Below are 24,351 nucleotides of genomic sequence, written 5' to 3' on the forward strand. Positions count from 1 at the left end.
TCCCAGAGGTTTGGTAGAAATGACAGAGGTGAATGCTGAGCCAATGTCAGTGTCCTCTGAAAGGTTATGGAGAAGTACCACAGGAGTGACAGAAGGGCAAATCTTTCTATTTTTTAAAAAAAATAGAATATGGAGTCTGAAAACTGTAGGACAGTGAACTTGACTCTGACTCTGGATGAAATGCTGGAACACTTTATTAAAAAGATGGTTAATGAAGATCTACAAAATAAAACAATGATCACAAAGCATCTACGTAGTTTCCTTAAGAACAGCTCATGCTAGACAAATAATTTACCTTTCTGGCTCAACCATGTAATACTCCAGCAAAATAATGGATCTATGATCACATCAAATGTGGATATTCCCTCTAGCAATGCATAATGTAACCAATCCATGCCTAGCCTATGTGATTTTTCTTCACAACCTTCCATAATTTTACCAAAAGGACTCTACCCAACAGAAAGAATTTTCCTTGTATTTTCATAATCATGAAGAAATGACAGAGGTAAATGCTGAGCCAATGTCAGTGTCCTCTGAGTGGGCTGTCCATCATTATTCCTTGCTCTTGCCAGGTGATTGACCCATCTTCTTTTTGGATTATTCGTTCCTTTAATGATATTCTTTATAGTGTAGTGTTTACACCAATTCTCCTGCATAATTTTTTGAAATACGTTGTAGCCTGTTCAAGTCCACCAACAGCTTTTGGGTAATATTCAAATTCAATTCTTCAAAGACTGTAGAGTTTCATAATTCAAAGTCAGGGCAACATCACTGGAAGAATATTGTTGTTAAAAAAACAGACCTTTATTTCAGAGAGAAGCTTAAGATTATTAAAAGAACCTGCCAACTTCCCAGAGATGATCCAGCCTACCCTCCTCCTGTTTGACTCTGGGCCCAGCTCATTCACTAATTGTGGGATCTAAGATATAGTGATACTAATGAACAAACCCCACAGGTTACCCATCCCACTGCAAATCGCAGTCTGGACAAAAGATTTTTTTTATCTATTTGGTTTTTCTTGATTGGATAGCTTGACCAAATTCTTTTGAAAAGCTACAGATCTCATTTAGGAGGCTCTCCACTGTCCCAGTCTGATGTAATGAATACAATATCATTTGCAAAAAAGGAGACTTTGAAAGGTTTCATCATCTACAGGTAATCACTCTTTCAACTTGGACCCTACATTGGATTTGCTCTATGACAATAGTGAGCACCTCTGGAGAGCATATGTATTCCTGTTTCATGCCTCATAGGATATGAATAAATGAAGGGTTGAACAAAGTCTTCTGTTACATCACATCAGGAATCTTGTATGATTTTGATAGATGTATAGGGGACAGCTGGTAGAGGCAACACTCTAAGGCAACTTTCTTTTCTACCAAATCAAATACATTTTTTACAATCAACAAACAAAAAGCACAGTGGAATCTTACAATTGCTACACTACTTACTACTGTGATGGTAAAGATGTGATCTACTCTAGAGTTTCATTTGCAAAAGCCTGACTCTTCCCTTTTAATATTCTCTCAAGGATGCCCTTTAGATAACACCATTTTAATCTCATACATATATGCAGCTGAGAAAGCAGGCATATGGACTAGTAGATAATAATATGCTCTTTCAACTTTTCTGGATAATAAGCTCAAGATTTTTTTCCACACCTTCTTTTCCTCCTTCAGACACCTTGAAAATTGAGCCCCTCAACACCCTCAAAATTCTGTCACCTCCAACATGGGTCTCTTTTGCAGTTCACATAAACAATTTCAAAACATGAGTTGAGAGAAAATAACGTAAAATTTTGCTCCTATAGGTTATTACACACATCACTAAATGCCCTCATTAATTTTGGGGGTTTTTATTTTGTTTTCTTGCTAGGCAACAGGGTTAAGTGACTTGCCCAGGGTCACACTGCTAGCAAGTGTCAAGTGTTGAGGCTGGATTTGAACTCTGGTCTTTCTGACTCCAGGGCCAGTGTTCTATCCACTGCGCCACCTAGCTGCCCCCCCTTTTTTGGTGAGGCAATTGGGGTTAAGAGCCCTCATTAATTATTGCAAAAAAAGTATTAAGTAAAACAATGTCAACATTTTCTTTTTATTGCTGAACTGAAATATTTTGAAGCTATACTGAAATTCACTTTAGCGATTTCCACTCATTTAATCTCTGGCAATACCTCTCAGAAAAAGTATCATACAGGGAAATCTTGCCAGGCGGAGTACCATATAGGAGAGGGCCAGTCTTATAGTCAGAGTATTCTGGCAGACTAAAATGGGGATAATAATAGTGCCTACTTCCCACAGCTGTTTGTAAAGCGCTTAGTGACAATGATGATTAGAATTCTACTCCTTTCTCAGAAGCATACTACTAGACAATCTCTGGGCAAATCACTTAACTTCTCAGTGCTCTGAACAATTAAAATAGTAAGTCGCAAAGAAGTTGCTGACTTACATTGTTAGGGAGAGGTTCCTCTCTTGGGAGTTCCCTATACCAGTGAAATTACAGGTCCCCTCCTCATCCTTCCTTATCCACTCAAGCAGAATGGAAGCTCACCGAGGCAAGAGAAAGCAATGAGCCTGAATATAAAAAAATGGATAAAGCTATCCTGACTAACAGGCTTGACCAAACATATATCTAAGTGATAAAGTCTTAGGTACAGTACACAAAACAAAATCAGACGTTAACTAGGTTCATTTCTAACTTGGAATACACAAAAAGCCTCTGTGCTTTTGCTGCCCCATCTTCTTGAAAAATACAGTAAGATGTATATGATTAGTACTCCACTAACTTCAAACCTGTGATAAATTTGACCTGGACTGTTTTACTTTCTGAAGAAAATTTGCTAATTAAATTAATAACCTAATGGATTACAAGAAATCATATTTAAACTACTTGTAAGGAAAAAAATTGGAGAAAGTAACTTTATCATACTAGGCCTTTTTTTTTTTCTTGGCCTAGACTCACAATTTTATAATCTGAGAAACTCCCATCAGTAGGGAAACTCCCTCCATGGACAGAGATTAGCAATTCCTTTCTTAATTTCTAGTCTGGAGAAAATTATTTGAAAGCACTGAGATTAAGTCATGTGGCATGATCATTTTATGTGTGTTACATGTACATACATCCATACGTATACATGCATGCTTGTAAATGTATACAGCACATATATTTATAAATATATGTATTGTACATATATACATGTTTATACACACACACATAAAATGTGTCATTGGCAGTACTGGAACTCAGATCTCAACAGCAAAGCAAACACTATCCCAACTCCCAAGATGCCTCTCAGAATACAGTATACTAATTATGTTCATACATTCCTTGGAACAAACCCTTAACATGTTACCAATTAGTTCAAGAAGTCATGCAGAAAAAAAAACCCCATAAAATTGGTATTTTCTTCCAAGAAGGATGGGGGTAGTGGAACGCAGAAGAGTGTGCAGGAAAAGGACTGACAAAAGAAGGAAGACCTATGACTTCAGGAATGGCATAACTGGGTTGATCTGCACTTCTACTTCCGGTCTTATCACAAAATATATCCAAATATACTTTCATCATCATCATATGCTAAAACACAAGCTTTAAAATTTAGTGTTGGGGCAGCTAGGTGGTGCAGTGAATAGAGCTCTGGCCTTGAAGTCAGGAGGACCTGAGTTCAAATCCAGCCTCAGACACTTAACACTTACTAGGTGTGTGACCCTGGGCAAGTCACTTAACCCCAATCGCCTCACCCCCCCAAAAAAAAAGTAGTGTTGATACCACCAGCATATATCAGCATCTACATGGTTATCTTTATATACATTAACCCTAAAAGTAATCAAACTTGGAGAGGCTAGGATGACTTAGGGAGCCTCTGGAATAAGGTTGGGAGTATCATCTGGATAAAGTTTAGCAAGAATAGTTTAAAGGTAATTAGATAAAAAAGAACTGAAGTAGACCACCCCACCAAACCCCAGACACACACACACACACAAACACACACACACACACACACAAAAATAACCTGCAAAAACTGAGCCACATGGTGAACAGAAAGGCTCCAAAAGGTAGGAACAGAGCCAATACTAGTAGAACCCAAGTCTCTTGCCTCTTGCCACTACACAGAAACAGGAGAAAAGAAGGGCCACTTGAAGCTGGGGTGACCAGAGAATCACTGTTGTGGCTTGTGATCTTACCCTTGGATCTACCAGGGGAGGGGAACCTACAGCCTCAAGGCCACATGTGGCCCTCCAGCTCCTCAAGTGCAGCCCTTCAACTGAATCCATTGGATTCACTCCTGATCTGGTCAAAGGCAAGGCATCTATGAAACACACAGTTAGACTAGATGTTAAAGGTACCTTTTGGCTCTAAAAATCTATATACCCTATAACGGCTTATTAAAACTCATAAAATAAAATAAATATTTGCAATAACAGTTGTTGTCAAAGAAGACTGATCTCAAAGAAACAATCAGCAGACAACTTAAAATATAGTTTGCACCTGTAACGAATTTTAAAAAGGGGCAAGGGAAAATACTCCCCCTTCATACCAGTCAGATTCATAAATTTATAGTTAAAAAAATGTCTTTGCATGCATCCCTTCTAAACAGAGGCAGCTAGATGGTACAAGTGCACAGAGGATTAAACTTGGAGTCAAGAAGACCTGAGTCCAAATCCAGACTCAGATGTGTGTATGTTTTCAGTTTACTTGACTAAAACATTAATCTCAAAAGCTAATCTCGAATGTTAATAATGACCTGGAATCCTCCTTTCTATGTAGAAAAGATCTGATGTACTAGAATTCCAAAACTGACTCAAAGGGAAAAAGGAACACCTTTTCACCCAAATACTAGCTTGTAACTTGGGACAAGTCACTTTACCTTCCTCGATCTCAGTTTCCTCATCTGTAAAATGGGAGAAATAACAGCACCTGTTTCTCAGGGCTGTTGTGAGGCTTAAATGAGATAATATTGGCAAATAGATCTCAAATCTTAAAGTAATACATAAATGCCAGTTATTATTAACAAGATAAGTTTATGTAAATTCTAAACTTACTTATTCAGGAATGTAACACTAGTTACATTTACAAATTACTTCAAGATTTTATAAAGCACCTTCTTCACAAAAACCCTGTGAGGTCAATAATTAATCATCAATCAACAAGTATTCATTCATTAAGCACTTACCATCTACCCAGCTGCAAACCCAGCTTTCCTGATTCCAAGACCAGCCCTCTTCGTACTACATGATGTTATATGAGAAGGCCTGCCCTTACAATCTATTTCTTCTAAGATGATTACTTCTATATCAGTTTTAGGAATGTGTTTCAACAAGACTTCAGCTCTCATTTTTACCTGCAGCCCAGAACCATTTGGAATCCTTAAAGGAAAGACTTACACCTGGATTTCTAAATATTTCTGAGCTACACAAACTTAACCAGTTGTTTCAAATTGAATGGCCCAATTCTTTTAAGATGACCATATGCCTGCAACTGTAGACAAATGTCATCTTGGATCATTTTAAGTTTAAAAGTTTATAACATGGTTCAACAATAGTACACATTATGGCACAGCAAGGGAATGTTTAGCTTGGCAACATGAACTGGTTAAACTAGTTACATACAATTCAAAAAATTCCCAACAAATATCTGCTACACAGTAACAGGCTGTTTGTGTATGTGTGTGTGCTTTTAGTTTACTTGACTAAAATATTAATCTCAAAAGCTAATCTTTAATGTTCATAATAACCTGGAAAACTCATTGCTATAAAGAAAAGATTTGATGTCTGAAGATTTCCAAAATTGTCTCAAGGGGAGAAAGGAACACTTTTTCACCACTGTATGCACCACTGAATCCAAACAATTTTTCTCCTCTAATCTCTTCTGTTTCTCTCTCAAATCGACTACATCATAAGCTCCTGTTAGATATGAAGTTAGTTAATGTTGGTAAAAACAATTTTGAAAGACTTGACAACTAATAACTGATTGAAGCAATGGCTAATCATGATTCCAAAGGACTGATGATGAAAAATGTCACCCACAGCCTGACAAAGAGGCGGTGGATTTAATAAGCAAAATGAGACATAGATTTTTGGCAATGACCAATATAAGAAATGGCTTTCTTTCACTATGTACATTTGCTACAAAGGTTTGTTTTTTCTTTTTTCCTTCAAATAGGGTACAGAAGAGGAGAAATAAATGCTTGTTATTTGGGGGGAGGGGGACTTTTTTTTAAGATATTCTGTTAGTCAACTAGGTTAAGCCTTCAACACTGGTTCCCAATATTGTTACAAGAAAGCAATTTTTCTCATTTCTTAACAATTAGATAAAATAGGATATTCATCATAGGCCCCAAACACTTTATATAGCAGAGGTCCCCAAAGTTATGTATTAAGAAGCCATTTGGGATTTGGATGGGGGTGGGGAGAAAGGGTAATGAAATAGAAGAGAGGCCTAGACAAATAAATTCTGATGGAGGAGACATAGGATCTAAGTAGCAAAGAGGAAAGCATGCCAAGAGTCACTGGCATTTCAGAATTAGAGGGGCATCATCCAGTCTTCTTACCCCCACCCCCAAATACCCATTGAAAGAAGAGAAAGTAAGCCAGCAGCCTTCATGATCAGGCTCTACTCCCCTAGCCTTTAAATATCTAAAATGCCAGAAAGCCCTCATATCTCTATAACCACAGGTCTCTAGAATCAACATTTCAAATGTCTAAGGAGGAGGAGGGAGAAAAGAAGAGGGCCTTGGACATACTGGCAGCTTTTAGCTTCATTCCTGCCCGTCTCCCCACATCAGCGACAAGAATGTGGCCAGAGTCCATGTAATCACCAAGTCACAACCAGTCTGCTTTGGGCACAAAGCAAGGTGAGCAAAAGCTTCCACAATAAGAGCTATTCTCTCTAAGCATAAATAACTGACAGTGAAAGAATTCAGCATCCTCACCTCTTCTCACCTCTTACCTACAGCAGCCAACAATTCTGGAGTTCCTGTTATTGTCTTAAATGCCATCCCAGTCCTCCTCAAAGAGGTTAAATTTTCAAATTGACTACACTTCTTTGTCCCGATAACTCTCAAAGGTTAATATTAATTTTTGTTTTGAACAAGCATGGGTTGGGAGACAAAGTTCAAAACATGCTAACAACAGAAAGTTTTAGAAAATATGGGAGACATATAAAGTTGAATATACATATATCATCAATAACAATAATAATAATAATATAGAAAGCAGAGGTGGTCAGATGATGAAATTACATTTTCTTTGGGTTGTATAAACTATAGAAACTTGGTAGGAAGTTGGTCTCTATTCAACACAGGAATATTTCACTAACTTGAAATCAGGACTAGTGGATGGGAATAAAAAGTCAAGAGTTAGACAACTGTAAATGAAATTTCATTTATACATATGTGTGTGTAGCTATACACAAAAGAGGCAGTATTAAGTTGTTTCTTAAGTTTGTCCTTCATTTTTGAAAAGAACAAAAGACATCTTGAGGGTGCTGTCCTGACATATGTGTGAACTGGATTTAAGTGAGGCAGGTACTTCTTGCAGGTAGGTGCAAGGTACTGCCCCTAACTGCTACTGCTAGGGACAGATAAAAACAAAAAACTGTACAAAAAGCTTAGACTAGGGGAAAGGAAGAGAGTAGGAAATGACATGCATACAAATGAAGAATATTAAAATGTAAACAGAGTAGAGGAAAGAAGGCACTAACCACCTGAGAGACAGTAGAAAAAGTAAACTACCTGTGTGAAATACAGGAAGGCAAAGTTACCAGTGGAATTCAGGTATTACAGTTTGGCTCAGACAAGGGGGTTCACGAAGGAAAGAGGTAAAAATAAGGGTAGACCCTTAAGTCAGAAGGATCTGAATTCAAAGCCGGCCTCAGACACTTGACACTTACTAGCGGTGTGACCCTGGGCAAGTCACTTAATCCTGATTGCCTTGCAAAAAATAAAAAATAAAAATAATAAGGGTAGAAAGGCAGGTAAGCACCAACTTGTAGAGAACCTTAAATACCAGCCTGAGTTTGTATTTTATCCTGGAATAGGGAACTACGGAAGGTTTAGCAGGGGGTAGGATGATCAGACCTATTTTGGCAGCACTGTATAGAATAAGTTGGAATGAAGAGAAACTAGAAGCTGGCAGACCAATTAGGAAGCAAAACAGAACAGTCCAGGTGAGAGATAAGGACCTCAACAATGGTAGTAGCTGAGCAAGTAGAGAAAAGGGGACAAATATGAGGTATTATGGAATTCAAACTGACAGGACCTGTCATGACTGGCTGAATATGGGGGACAGATGGAGAAGATGAAGAGTCAAGGATGACTCCAAGGTTACGTCTCCGGGTGACTGGGAGTAGCGCCCTCCACTGATATTGGGGTGTTTGCAGTGGTGTCTGAGGCCTTGACCCGCAGGACTGCCACAACCCTTCTGGCTCCAAGTCAGACTTGGGTGTGTATATATAAACAATTATATGTAAAATGTACACATTTTATCCATGTTTACATTTCATATATGTCAAATCTAAAGATATAATTTAACATTCTGTGTAACTTCAGGACTTGCTGAAGACATTTTAATAGATATTCTTAACATTCTCAGAGCTTGTAAAAAATCTTGATTAGATTGGGTCTTCTTTATCTGCAAGTAAAGGGGTGATCACTTGCAGAGGAAGAACTTATTGGAGGTTTTTACTCCATCCAAATCATGGGTCCTGAGTCTGACAAAAATTTTCAAATGGTGGGGTTTGGATTAAGGAAAGAAGTGCTCCCCTGAGTTGATCCATGTAAGTCAGCGAGGTGGTACAGCACACCCAGCACTGGACCTAGAGTCAGAAAGACCTGTGTTAGAATCCTGCTTCAAACCCTTACTAGTTGGGTGACCCTGGCTGAGTCATTTAGCCTTTATCTTCCTTAGTTTTCCTCACCTGTAAAATGGAGATGATAATGATAGCACCAACCTCACAGGGGAGCTGTGAGGATCAAATGAGATAATATTTGTAAAGTGCTTTGCAAGGTAATACGAGGCAATAAATCAATCAAGTCAAAAGCATTAATGAAGCACCACACTATGCCAGGCACTGTGCTAAGTGCTGGGGAAGGAAGGAAGGAAGGAAGGAAGGAAGGAAGGAAGGAAACAAATAGAGGGGGAATGAGGTGTGAGAAAACTGGAAAGGTAGGAAAGGGGCAGATTGTAAAAGGCTTTAAAAGCAAACAAAGCATTTTATATTTGATCCTGGAAATAAAAGGGAGCCACTGGAGTTTACTGAAGCAGAGAAGAGGGAAGTCCTGACATGGTCAGACCTGAACTTTAGGAAGATCAATTTGATAGCTGAGTGAAGGATGGACTGGAGTGGGAAAATCAACCAAAGGACAAAACAGGAAAAACAGACTCCTTTGTTCTTCACGACCCATTTTTGGGTTTTCTTAGTAGAGATACTGGAGTGGTTTGCCATCTCCTTCTCCAGCTGATTTTACAGATGAGGAAATTGAGGCAAACAGGGTTAAGTGACTTGCCCAGGGTCACATGGTAAGTGTCTGAGACCAGATTTGAACTCAGGAAGATGAGTCTTCCTGACTCCAGAACTTGCACTCTAGCTGCCCAACAGAACCCTAACAATTGGTATTGTTTATGTTCATTAAGCATTAAGTAACTCTTTCTATTTACTGTTTTTTTTTTCTATTTCCACAGCACTTTCCTTACAAACCCATGAGGGAAGTAATACAAGTATCATCATCTCCTTTTTATAGAGAAGAAAAACTCAGAGAAACTAAATGACCTTCCCAGGAGAGCAAGCAAGGAAACCTCTGAGTCAGAATCTGAACCCACATCTTTCGGTTCCAAGTCAGATGCACCTAACCTTCGAGTATGAAGGTCCCTTTTTTTGACATAAAAAAATCTCACAGCCTTCCCCATGAGAGTAGTTGTACTGTTAGGATCCAATAATTGAGAAAAATATATAACAAAATGATGCTATGAATTCAGTTACCTTTCTAAATAAATTTGACTAACCACAACAGCAGCTACATAACATTTGCAAAGAAGTATTATCGATATGTAGGCTATTTATTTGCTTTAGAGAAGTTGTTTGTTTATAGATCTGGTAGCTCCTTGCAATAATTCTGTTCCTTCCTCTCTCCTCTGTCCCCATTGTGGTGCCCCTGAGGTCCACGTTTCAAAGGCTGGGAACCCTGGATTATACCACAGTTCCCTTCGTTAGTTCATTTAATTCACAGTGATATGATTAGTTAGGTACAGCAGGTAAGCACGACTGCCCACATTACAAGAAGCTCACAAAGGTTAAATGAGTTGGCCAAAGGCACACAGTTGGTGAGTGTCGGAGCTGAAATCCAAGCCCAGGCTTTCCTGCCTCTAAGTCCAAGGGCTCTTTGTACAATTCCCCATTTGAGACAAATCTGCCTATATCCTTATTCACCTCACCTCACCTCACCCCTAGACACTGCTCCCTTGTTAGAAAAAAGGGCTGTCGTTGCCTTTAAGAAGACCACCATGCATCATCCACTGGGCAAGCCAACCACTGAGAGCTGGAAAGAGAAGTGGAAAAAGAAAACCAGTCTGAGCCATAAGGAAGCAGAACTAAGCCATGCAGCTCCGAGCCTCCCCAGCCCTCACACAGTCACCACAGCCAGCGGCAGCTTCTTCAAAGAGAAATGAACAAAGAGTAGGTAGAGCAGTGACTGGTAGCAAGAGAACCTAGATTCCAATCCTGCCCTCTAACATCTCCTTACTATCCATTAACTTCCCTGTATCTCAATTTCTTTGTTTGTAAAATGAAGTTTTGTCCTCTGAGATCCCCCTCCAGCTCTAAAGCTGTGAAAATATGGGCCAGATCTACTCTAACCAAAGGAAAGAGCAGTAAGATTAGTAAGGTAAAGACAGGTCGACAACTTGAAAGACTTATTTACTCTTACCCTTAACAGACTTTCCATGTTGATACTACAAGTGCACTTTCCAACAACCCTCACTTATAAGAGAAACACCACCAGCTAAAGTGATAACATATACTTTAAGAATCATGATTTTAGGGGCAGCTAGGCGGCGCAGTGGATAGAGCACCGGCCCTGAAGTCAAGAGAATCTAGGTTCAAATCCGCCTCAGACCAAACACTTGACACTTACTGGCTGTGTGACCCTGGGCAAGTCACTTAACACCAACTGCCTGGAAAAAAAAAAAAAGAATCATGATTTTAATGGGATCTTTACAAGTAGGTGGTCAAAGGTTTTTAGGGCGAAAAAAAAACATCTAAAGGCTAAATAAAAAGGTCCTTACACATAAACCAGTTTCTCAGGCCTTAACCGAACTTTCTCAAGGTCAGTCTCCCTTGGATTGCCACACCTGCCCTGGAATTTGAAGAAGGTTCTTTTTTAGGATACTCCCCATGCTCAAACACATCGAAAGCCAGGCTCTCTCCCAACTCAAATCTTTCATAGCAATGCTGCCAGCCTACAATGCCAAAAGGAAGGGCTTTATCCTGTGGAATCACGTATGAGCCAACAGAACTATTTTGGCAGGACACCAGAGTACTAATAGGTTTGTGCATGCACAGGCTGGGTGGAGGACACTTTCTTCCCTTGGAGCCTGTTTAATTAGAAGTTCTAGAGGAGCATGCCCACTCCCACCCCACAGCACCACACCACCATCCCCCAGCCCATCATCATGACTTCAAAGATGAGAAAGGAGCTCAAGGGTTTTTCTCTGGGCGGACAGCAATGCTGCAAGTAAGTTCAAAAGTTTGTGCCCTGCTTGTAGGTTCACAGAAAGTTAGGGCAAGATGGGGGCCTTCCTTAAAGATAATCTAGTCTAACTCAACAGTTTTACAAATAAGGAAACTGGACTTGCTCAAAGTCACATGGTAAGTGGCAATGAACTGGGACTTAAATACAGGTGCACTAACAACAAATCCCAGCCCTGTTACATGAAGACACAAATGATAGCCTAGAAACCCCAAGGAAGAAAAAAATTTCCCAGAAGAAAGTTCAACCACCATGACAACTAGTGAGCAATATCTTGGAATATGTCACTTCCTCCCTCCCATTTGAAAAGCAGTCAATAGGCTGGACTGTTGGAAGAATACAAATACTGTGGAAAAAAGTACCAGATTTGAGGTCAGAAGACCTGGGTTCAAGTCCCAGCTTCTCCAGTTACTAGCTACGTGGTCTCAGGCAAGTCACAACCTCTCTGGGTCGAAGCTTCGTCTTACGTTCACTAAAAAAAGTTGATTTAGATGACTTCTGTGATCCCCTTCCAGCCCCAAAGGTATTCTATGATTAGTTTAAGTATAAGCGTGGCTGCCCCACATTCAGGTTGGCCATTTTCCTTTAAAAGGCTCTACATTTAGCCACATTCATCAGTCCTAACAGGGATTCTTAGCTTCCCAGGTAGTGCTGCCTTAGGTTTCTACCTCAGCCAACTTGGTCTTTAACCATTCACAGCTGGATAGCTCCACCTGGTGAGGAGAAGCCCAAATACCTGCCTCTCCCATAAAAGGGATCACTTGCCTCTTCATCTGCAGGGGTGGTAAGGAAGCTTTGTTTAAATAAGACTCAACACTTAAGAAAGAGAGGCTCGAGACTCCAGCTGCCACAGATCTTCAGCCAATCCTTTCACACAACCCACCTAAACAGAAGAAAAGGGAGATGCTGGATATGTTAAGCCACATCCACTAGGTTCAGAAAACAATCTTGGTTGGCCTATAATACCTCTAAAGTCAGGCAGCATCTCTCTGCCAACAAAGCATAAATAAAAATTCCTGGATCAAAAAAAAATATGTAAAGCATCTTAAAATTAAATTTTCAATTTGTGGTTCACATATACATATTCTTTACCCTCCTCCCCCCTACCCCATCCTCCTTTTGCCCAGCTGGAACTGCCCGTTATAGTTTAACTACTCCTATGAAGACAGGAAACCAAACTTTGGCAAAAAATAATACAGAAAAAAAAAATAGGAAAGTGAGGGAGCTTAAGAAACTGTCAAAGGACCCAAAATAAATTACAGAGTCCTCAAGGGGAGGCAGCTTCCTGAGAGGCCTATCCCTGGCAGGCTGTTTTTGTGGTGGCCAGATCACAGAGTGTGGATTCTGCATTCAGTCCTACGTGGGTTAGAAGGGCCAAATGCTATAATTACAAGAGGCCAAGAAGGAGGAGACTAGAACCATCAGGAATTGCTATGGAGGTCTTAAACCAACTACAGCTATATCCTCTGATAGAGGAAAGAGCTCCATCTCAGATCTTTCTCTCAGAAGATAAGTTACAATCTATGCTGAGTCAAGAAAAAAAACCAAAAAAAACAAAACTTGCTTTATTTCCCCTCCTCCCCCATCTTACCTTTAGCTTGGCCCCTAAAAAGTGTGCGGCAAGTATGAAAGTACTCAATAAAAGGTTAGAGTAGCATCTCCCAAACCACATTCTATGGAACCCAGTTGTTCTAAATGACATGATTAGGGGGCTCTGTTTGAAAGATTTCTATGATTGCTATATTTTTCCCTTCTAAAATATAGAACACAAAAGACTATATGTATACGAAATGCTTATTTTGGGCCACAGTTCTATTTCAGGGTGACAACAGCCTTAATTTCCTATAGTTTACTACAAAATTTCTCTACTTTCTCTGTTTATCTGAGACACTAATCTACTCTCTCCCCAACAATCCACCCAAAACACTATTTATGAGTCCATCATTCTTTGCAAAGCCAGTACATATTCTATGACCAAATTAGGTCAGAAAGTGGTGAGGTACAGCCATAAGAATAACATAAAAAGGTTCTATGGGGCAGCAGAGAAAAAGACAATTCTGTATGCTGTTACAAAATTTAATAGGACTAAATCTAAATTCCTACACTTGAATTAAAACATATACATATTATATATATATAAACTTCAGGAGCTCAAGATAGGGAAGCTGTGACTAGACAACAGTTCCTGGGGGGGAAAAGATCTGGGGGTTTTAGTGACCTGCAAATTCAATGAGTCAATAGTGTAGACACAATACCCCAAAAAATTTTAGTATGAAATGTGGCTGCATTGAGAGGAATAATATCTGTAACAAAGGAGGTAACAGTCCCACTGTACTTGTGCAGGCAAGCCACATTTGGAACACTGTTTAGCTCCAAGTACCATGGGTCACTGATAAGCTGGAATACGTCCAAAAGAGGCCAACCAACCACCAAGATGATGAGGACTGAAGACCACACCACATAAAGTGCAACTAGAGGAACTGGTGGTGTTTAGCCTGGAGAAAGGAAGCAGTCTAAGTACAAGAAGGGCTGTCAGACAGAAGAAAAAATAAGACTTCTGCTTGGTCCCAGAGGGCAGAACCAGGAGTCATCAGTGAAAGTCACGAAGAGGTAGATTTACTGCTGATGTAAAAAATTAAATAAAATAAAATAACTTCCTACAATAAAAGCTGTCCAAAAGTGCCATGGATTAAAGAGAGGATTCTTTCTCACTGAAAGTCTTTAAACAAGGTCTCTAAGAGAAGGTTGTAGAATCTAGAATGTACTTAGCATGTGGACTAGATGAAAAGATCAGAGATGGAGGATACCTTAAAAGTGACCTCATCAGACCCCCTTATTTCATTTTTTTCTTTTTATTAATTTCTTTTGATTTATCAATAATCACTTCCATAAGCTTTTGAGTTTTAAATTTTTCTCCCCCTCCCTCCCCAACCTCTCTCCCCAAGACAGCACACAATCTGATATAGGCTATACATATACATTCCTATTAAACATATTTTCACATTAGTCATGTTGTAAGAAAGAATTAGAACCAATAGAAGTAACCACCAGAAAGAGGAAACAAAACACAAGAGAAGGAAAAAAAAATAGCAAATAGTATGCTTCGATCTGTATTCAAATTCCACAGTTCTTTCTTTGGATGAGGATGGCATTTTCCATCATGAGACCTTTGGAGATGTCTTAGATCCTTGTATTGCTGAGAAGGGCTAAGTCTATCAGTGTTAGTCATCACACAACGTGGATGTTACTGCAACCCCCTTATTTTAGAGATGAGGAATCTGGGATCCCTAAAGATGAAGCAACTTGACCAAGTTCACTTAGGCAAATTGAGGCATCAAACATTTATCAAATGTCTAGTATGTGCCATTCACCATACACTGGTAAACTAAAAAAAAATTCCTACCTTCAGGGAGCTCACAATCGAATATGGAAGACAACATACAAACCACTATGTTCAAACAAGACAGACAAGATTAAAGACCAAGTGGGAATTCAATTTCAGATACTCGGACTCCAAATTCAGCAAAAAGGTGTAGAAATGGCTAGAACAATATACCTGGAGTCAGAATACCTAACTTCAAATCCAGTCTCAAATATTCACAATATGTGACACTGGACAAGTCACTTAACCTCTACTTGATTCAGTTTCTTTATCTGTAAGATGGGGATAATCACAGTAGCATATTCTCGTGGTTGTTGTAAGACTAAAATTAAATGTTTGTAAAGTGCTTTCAAAACCTTAAAACACTATACAAATGCTATTATTATTTACACTATGGCATGCTAGACAAATTCATCACTGTCGGTGTAGATCTTTAGTCTTTTATAGTTTAAAAGGCCCATAAGGTTTTACACATTTCACCCCCCAGTCACTCCTATCTCCAATATGAGAGACCATTAGAGATCAACAAAGATTATTAACATTTTAAAGGTCCACCTTTAACCATCTTCTCCCATACTTACATTTCCAGATTATTTCTGAAATCCCTCCCAACTCTGATTCAGTGATTAGTGGACATGACAACACAACTCCCAACCATCCCCTGCAAAAATCACAGAAATCCCTTTACAATTCTAAATAGCCTATGGCTTAAATTCTCCATCACCAAATTAAAAAAAAACAAACTGATTCCTGATTGGTTCCTCAACCAACAAATCTCTCAAATCTACCTAAAACTTTAAGCTCCATGAGGGTAGGAACTCTATCTTACCTCAACTTTGCATTTTCACCAGGAAGAGCACAGTACTCTGAACAACAGAGGCACAAAATAAAATGTTAAAGTGGATTCTTTTGAAGGCAGCTAACTTGTGTAGCACATGTTCAGCAGGCAGGATTTCCAAAGTCAAAAATGTGAATGAATGATGATCTCAGGCATAATTTTAAAAGATCATCCAAAGTTTGCTAATTCATTTATTCCAAAAAACATTTATTAAGCACCTTCTCATTTTAAACACTGTGGGACTAGGTGCCCTGGTAAGCTCCTCACAGAGCAGAGTAAAAAGAGATGGAGAAACATAGAATGATTTGTGTAAAATGATGAAGACTCAAGAAAACAAAACCTGGAGAACAATATACACAGTGACTACAATAACATAAGTGGAAACGATTCTGAACGGCACCTAACTCAGGTTTTAACTGCAATGAACAATCTCATTCCCGGAGAAGAGATGTTGAAAGAATTCTATCTCAGTCCTCAGTAGAACTGGGAAACTATGGGGTTAGGATGTTGTAGATAAAAAGGCAGAAGAACACAGTGCATTTTTTCGGTACTTCTTTGGCAGACAGAAAAGAGCAGTCTCTATTTGCTGGAATATAGAATGTATGGAAGGGAAAAACAGAAGACAAAGCTGGAAAGATAAGCTGCTGTCAGATTGTATAAGGCTATGTAAACAGCAAAATAAAATTTATATCTATACACATATACATACATATATACATATATATTTGTGTGTACATATACTTATACAAATATACATGTGTACATATACACATACATATATACTTACACATACATATGTACATAGATATATGCATATACACACACACTATACTTTGGAGACAACAGGAAGCCAATGAAAAAGTTCTAGCATGTAACAGCAGCAATATGAAAGATACATTGAAAGGTAATGGAAAGAATGGCAGCAGAAAGAACAAGGAGATTGCGATGTCTCTGAAAGCACAGGATGAAAGAATATCCAACAGAAAAAAGAGATCAATGGTGCTAAAAGCTACAGAGAGGTCATGAGAGACGAAGAACGAACAAAAGAAAATTCAACGTGGAGAGCAGAAAGTCACTGGTGACCTCGAGAAGACAGTTTCAGTAGAGCTGTGAGAGGTAGAAGCCAGACTGAAAATGGTTGACGAGACTGGGAGGCAATAAAAGGATCAGATAAACATTTTTTTCAAGTTTAACAGAGATGGAATGGCAGCTGAATGGGTTTGGAAAGTCAAGGGAAGACTTTTCTTACGACTGTTGACCCATGGATGTTTGCAGGTATGGGAAGGAGACATGAGGAAGGATATTTTATTGAGGATGTTGGGTAAAGAGAGAGAAGACAAGAGGTTGGGAGGTTGAGTAAGGTTCTAGAGCAGGCTGGAGGAAAAGTCAACTGATGAGTGTGGGGTTAGACCACAGGTTCCTCATCCCTGGTTAGGGCTTTGAGGAGAGAAAAACATTTGGAACAATTGCTATGAGGGCTGAGTTAGAAGTCAAAAATAAAGGAAGCAACAGGTGTAAATGTTAAAAGCACTGGCTCTCTAGTCTCAGAACTGCTCTCAAATTCCAGTTTTTGACATATCCTACGTTGTGACCTTGGGGAAGTCACAAAAACATCCCTATGCCTCAGTTTCTTTATCTGTAAAATAAAGGGGATGGACTAAATGGCTTCTAAAGTCCCTTCCAGTTCTAGATCTGTGATGCTATAAGTAGTGAAGACCCACTCAAGACTGTAGAGGATGAATCTAAAACAGTGTGACTTCATGACTTACTTTAGCGATATTCAGCAGAAACGAAAGTGGAGAAAAATCAGGTTTTCAAACAAACTACACATAACAGAAGTTCATAATTCTGAAAACAATGCTCTTTTCATGATGACTAAGTTCATAATGAAAATTTATTTTAAAAAAAGATACATGTATTGTCAATCACTATAGGAAAGTATCTGAACAATGGGTGAGGGTTCTTTTACTGGAACATGACTGGTATATTAACACCATTTAAAAAAAATATATTTCATGATCCAACCATTTTGGAGAGCAATTTGGAACTATGCCCAAAGGGCTATAAAAATGTGCATACCCTTTGACCCAGCAATAGCACTTCTAGGGCTACATCCCAAAGAGATCACACAAATGGGAAAAGGACGTACATGTACAAAAATATTCACAGCAGCTCTTTTTGTGGTGGCAAAGAATTGGAAATTGAGAGGATGCCCATCACGTGGGGAATGGCTGAGCAAGTTGTGGTATATGAATGTGATGGAATACTATTGTGCTATAAGAAATGATGAACAGGCTGACTTCAGAAAAACCTGGAAAGACTTGTATGGTCTGATGCTGAGTGAAGTGAGCAGAACCAAGAGAACCTTGTACACAATAACAGCCATGTTGTGTGATGACTAATATTGATAAACTTAACCCTTCCTGGCAATACAAGGATCTAAGACATCTCCAGACGCCTTGTGATGGAAAATGCTATCCACGCCCAAAGAAAGAATTATGGAAGCCAAATTGTTATTTTTTTTCTCTTCTGTTGAGTTTTGTTTCCTCTTTCTGATGGTTCCTCCTATTGGTTTTAATTTCTACTTACAACATCACTAATGTGAAAATATGTTTAATATGAATGTAAATGCATAGCCTATATCAGATTGTGCGCCATCTTGGGGAGGGTGGTGGGGAGGAAGGAGGAGAAAAATTTTAAACTCAAAAGCATATGGAAGTGATTATTGATAAATCAAAATAAATTAGTAAAAAAAATTTCAACAACTATAAACACCAAGTATTATATACATAAAGAATAATTGGATAATTTGATTTTTTTAAGAGGGTTGAAAAGGTTAAGAGAGTCGGTAAGAAAGATAACTCAATTTGCTTTTTTTTAAGCAATTTCTCTCAAATTCAGATAACACCAAAAAAAAAAAAAAAAAGCTTTAGCTCAAATGTCCTTCTGCATGATTTTAGTTACTAACTAAATAGGGCTTTTATTTTCTACTCAAAATTTGTTTTTGAAGTATTATTATTCTTCATAGAATTCTAAAGATTTCTACTTTCTCCCATGTTGTGGAAAACTTTTATTTTCTCTCTAGGCTTTATGGAAACTGCCTTCTGGTCTTGCTAACAATTCAGGCAACTGAATCCTGCATCTTTATCACTCCTGGAAGGAAATATTACAGAATCATTGTAATCTAAAAATAACACCAACACTTCTCAATGCCACAGCTGCTCCTTGAGTGACCAGCTAAATTGTTTTGTTTGTTGTTGTTGTTTTTAAAACATTTGCTTCCAGCATTTATACTTAAGGCAACGGATGTCTGGAGTAATAGTGGTGATGCTGGTAGTAATAGTGAGAGTGGTAGCAGTAGCAGCAGCAGCAGCAGCAGCAGAATAGAAATAATGGTAGTAACAATAATATAATAGTTATAATAAATTACAACATAACAGTAATAGTAATATAATGATGCTGGAGGGATCACAGAGGTCTAGTCATCACCCCCACTTTACAGCAGAGAAAACTGAACCCCTGAAAGAAGTGTTTGCCTAGGGTCACACCAACAATAAATGGCAGAACCAGGATGGTGCTGAGAACAGCTAACATTTGTATATGGTGGTTTACAGACATTATTTGATTTGATCCTCACAACCACCCTGGGAGATAGATAAGGTATTATTAGTATTCCTAGTCAGCAAATAAATGACTTTATTAAGAAGGTGGGACTTGAGTTGGGCCTGAAAAGATGAGCAAGACATATGTAACCTATATCAAATTGCTTATCATCTTAGGGAGAAGGGAAGTGAAGAAGAAAATTTGGAACTCAAAATTTTTATTTTAAAAAATGTTAAATAGATTGCATGCTGTCTTGGGGAGGGAGAAGGGGATAAAAATTTGGAATTCAAAATCTTACAAAAATTAATGTTGAAAATTAAAAATAATTAATTTTAAAAGTTAAGAATTGTCTTTATATGTAATTGGGAAAAATAAAATACTATTTAAAAGAAAAAAAGGAAAAATTAAAAATATATGTGCTATGGATCTTACAAGGATAATGTATTGTTTCAAGGTTATATAGTAAGATAGGGAGTAGAGTTATATTATTCCCCTACTCTTAAGGGATAATTGTATGGCTTCTGACAAATATCTCTATGTAAAATGGAGGCAATATTTCTCATTTAGTGAATGGAAATGTTTTAAACTAAATTTAATCATGTAAACTTGCAGTAAAGGTAATCATAAAAAGGAAGATGAGCAGAATCCGGATGAAAGGGCAGAGTGTACAGAAAGATATGTTAAGTAAAGGCCCTGGCAGTGCATCCAGTGGACACAGAGGAAGAACCTGGGAGGGGAGGAAGGGCGAGGAGAAAGAAAGATAGAGAGAAAGAGAGAGAGAGAATAAGTTTAAATAGGTAGAATATTCAGAACTCCACAATTCAGGTAAAGGAAGACACCATAAAACAAAATACAATCAATGGAAAAAATTGCTAAAATGCTGGGAGGTGGACCAAGATTGGAAAAAGCCAAAAGTATTCAATATGATTAAATATTTCTTTCAAAAATGAATAAACAAGAGTTTGAAATTAGGAAATCAATTCAACAAATAATTTATTAAGCCCTGACTAGCACATAGCACCTCATTTATTCAACATCATTGTGGAACTACAAATCCAAGAAAGCAGACTTTCTAGTAACTGAGACCTAGAAATACACCCCTCGCATCTAAGGGGAAAGAGACAAGACCTGTGACTTCATAGGGTATATTAGTGGTTTGTTACCTTTTTTGCTTCTTGGACCCCTGTGGCAATCTCATGAAGTCTATGGACCCCTTCTCAGAATAATGTTTAGCTGTCTACATTCCTAATTGAAGTAAATGATAAATTTCAATTCAAGATTAGTGAAAATAAAAATGGGAGGAAGGTTGGAAGAAAGAAAGGAAAGAAAAAAGAGGAAGGAAGGAAGGAAGGAAAGACTTATTAAGCTCCTACTATATGCCAGGCACCATGCTAAGTGCTTTACATGTATTATCTCATTTGATTCTCACAATGGCCCTCCCAGGTAAGTGCCATTATCCCCTATTTTACAACTGAGATAACCAAGGTAAACACAGATTAAGTGACTAGTCCAGGCTGACAGCAGCTAGTAACTGTCTGAGGCCAAATCTGAACTCAGGACTACCTGACTCCTGCACTCTATCCACTGAGTTAAAGGTAAGTGACTGCCCAGAATCACACATCCAGTCTGTGTCAGAAACAGAACTGAACCCAAGTCTCCCTGGTTCCAAAGCCAGTTCTTTCTATCTGCTTCTCCATGATGCCTCTCATACAATGCATCATTTTGTATCAGGGTCATCGGTCCACACTTTGAATTTCTGGTATGTTTTTTAAAAGCTAATCCTAAATTTCTTGTATGTTTTTTTTTTAAGAAAAAAACCTACACTTTCTTTTAGAATTATGCAATAATTACAAGACTCTTAGATTATAGTACCAATTCTGCCATGAATTAGCTATGTGACCTTGAAAAAGTCACAACTTCCCTAACCTTCATGTGAGGGGTAAGGACAAAAAAAAAAAAAACCCTGAGTTAAGGGAGGGAGAGTTGATTTAAATGACCTCCAAGGTCTCTTCCAACTTAAATATCTTTGACTCTAACTAGCACTCTCAGATCAAGAGGACCAGACAAAACAAATAACAACTGATGACAACTGCTATGAACAGAAATCTGCCTCCAAACCAGTTGTTTTCTCACACCACTTTTAGTGAATTCTTGGCAGCACATAATAGAAATCATTAGAGCAATACAAAAATGCCGTCACTGGCAGTGCAAGTCTTTATGGAAATCCTTCTGTGCTCAGGACCTCTACCACTTAAAACATTCACTAAACTACTTTATAGCAACAGAAAAGCCACCCTCCCTCTCAAAGAAGTAGGGAGACATAATGGTTAACTAAAATCACCTGATGGACCTATTGCTCAACACTAAAATAATTTGCAATTGAAATACTTTAAGGTTATCAGAAGAGGTATTTGCAAAACCTAGAAAAGCCACATGTTATTTTCTACAGTAGTTGAGGGAAATGGAGTAACTATTTTCACAGATGTGTGTGTAACTGGACTAAAGACTTCTTTTTAAATACAAAGGCTTCATGAGAATGCTCCTGTATCAAAGTGCTGTGAGGGGGCCAGAAGGATAGAAGTTTAATACCTGTCTAGCGCTGCTCTTCCTCTCATTATAAACTTCTCAGCACAGAATGCTCCTTCTCTCTCTCTTCTCCACAAATACACAAAACGGGAGGCTTCCCACCAAGCACTGTGCACTGTGTTGCCTTTGAACTGTGTGTTCCCAGGGAAATACCCATAGGAAGTTTTGATCTTCTTGTCCAGTTTATAAACCATTCACAACATCAGTCTGGCACACACACATGCATGCATGCATATGCACACACACACACACACACACAGAGCTGGATATAAAACATTCCAAGTATTTAAAGTTTATAGATGGTGCAAGCTAAAAGCAGTTGCACACCTGATTCCAATTCAAAAAAGCAAAGATGCAAAAGACCAATTTAACCTTGAAAACCCTTCATTTAGAGAATGGGACACAGAATACAGCATTTGGTTTGGGAACTGTTAACCTGAGAACTATTGCAGCATCTGGCTTGGGAACTGTTAACCTGAGAACTATTTAAGCATTATAACTATGTTATAACAATTCCCTGACTGAGCTTGCGTCCATGCCTCTATCTTGAACTTCATATATCTGACTGTTAGAACCCAAATATAAAACTTCACATTTATCTCTCTCCAAAAGTCGATTAGACGGAAGGAGTCCTCACCCCCGAACGTCTTCAAGCAAAGTTTCAATCAGAGGCTGTCAAGTGTATAGTTTGGGGGACTCTCATTCAGGTACAGGTTGTACCGATGGCCTCCAAGATCCCTTCTAATTCAGATTCAGTGAAAAGGGACATGCTTTCTTTCCCTGAAACAACAAGTCTCATCAATACTAACCAACATAAGGCTGTAGGAATCAATGGACACACATCACATCATCACACTTCCTTAACAGCTGCATTTCTAGAAAGCAGAAGCCCTTCCACCCCAGGTTAGCATAACAAAAAACAACTTGGCCTAGTAGCTTGTGTACCCTATAAATACACTCAAGAACCAGTTCATTTCTTTCCACCAGGGCAAAACACAATTTAATGTACTACAGGGTAAAGGTTCATTTGGCAAAGTGCTTAGTTTAAAGTGACCTGCCTGTGAACAGAAATATTTTTTATAGTCCATTTCCCCCTAGGGATCATAGAGCTAGAAGGGAAAGAAAAAACTTTACCAAAACAGTCTAAATCAATGGGGCATAACCCTGACTGGCTGGGAAACTGTTTCAACCTACAGTACAGTAGCCTGGTATACAGTTTTAAGTTTTGACACAAAGACTTTGGGTTTTTCCTGACTCTAAATGTAGCAAAGGTTAAACTAAATTATAGAGCCCATCACAAGAAACATACCTGGAACACCCTTGGATACTTCCTGAGGTGCAGGAAAATGATGGATCAGCACCTGAACCCTTTGGGGATGATGACTTTCCCAGTTGCTTCCTGTCAAGTGGTCCAGCACAGAAAGGACTTGTCCCTTTGATTCACTATAGAAAGCACTTTTGCGTGGTTTCTTGGTCTTTCCCCTCCCTAAGACAGTAGCAGGAGCGGTGGGGTGCCACGTCAATTAAAAAGAAATCTTCAGGCTGGATCTCTCTTCCTTTGTTCCTCTATGGAAGGTATCATGTTATTCAAGATTTCCATTGATGGGTTGGTAAGGATTATATGTTAGATTAGTGAATCTTGTTTCAGTTTGTTTATATCAAAAGTACACGGGAGTAGTATTTAGTAATCTTTTTCTAAGTGGAAATAAATACCTGTCCCATAACTGACCATATCAAGCACTTTCCTAATCTACCTTTAGAGAAGGTCCCAGTCCAAGTCTAAGCTATAACTGAGGGAGAGAAGTGTTAATAAGCCAAGATTTGAGAACAGTGATCAAAGCAATGATCGACCATTACTCCAGATAAGCATGTAACCCACATCTTGACAGAAAGACTCAAAGGGCAGAAAGATTATTCATCTTTGGACATGAATACTGTGTGAATTTGTTTTGACTATTTTTTGTTACATGGGTTATTTGTGTTCTTAATTGGGGGGAAGGGGATTTGAAGGAAAGGAGGGAGACTAGACATAGTAACAACAAACAATAAGGGGGGGAAAAAAGAAATAAGGAGGAAAATTAAATACACAGAAGAGCTCTGAACGTAACGTGTTCAATTTATTATATACTTTCATATACAAATCTGTTTCATATGCAATCCTCTATTTATGTTCTACTTGGAAATTTAAAAATTAAAATAAGTGGG

At 38.5% G+C, this 24,351-nt stretch overlaps 1 protein-coding gene across 2 annotated transcripts in view; it reads right to left on the reverse strand.

Annotated features, from left to right (window-relative positions):
• Window positions 1-24,351, reverse strand: part of LOC114045951 (protein TANC1-like) — a 265,490-nt gene that overhangs the window by 191,773 nt on the left and 49,366 nt on the right. Inside the window, exons 1-2 of one of the 2 annotated variants that reach the window (XM_027866164.1) lie at window positions 11,274-11,340; window positions 11,123-11,162 (exon numbers count right to left, since the gene is read on the reverse strand). The exons of the other annotated variant lie outside the window; for it this stretch is intronic. The gene's annotated coding sequence lies outside the window, so the exon portion shown is untranslated. Of the gene's footprint in view, window positions 1-11,122; window positions 11,163-11,273; window positions 11,341-24,351 lie in introns of those variants that run through there. 2 annotated transcript variants of the gene reach the window in all.

This window comes from Vombatus ursinus, unplaced genomic scaffold, assembly GCF_900497805.2.
Source record: "Vombatus ursinus unplaced genomic scaffold, bare-nosed wombat genome assembly UNPS02014779.1, whole genome shotgun sequence".
NCBI lineage: Eukaryota > Metazoa > Chordata > Mammalia > Diprotodontia > Vombatidae > Vombatus > Vombatus ursinus.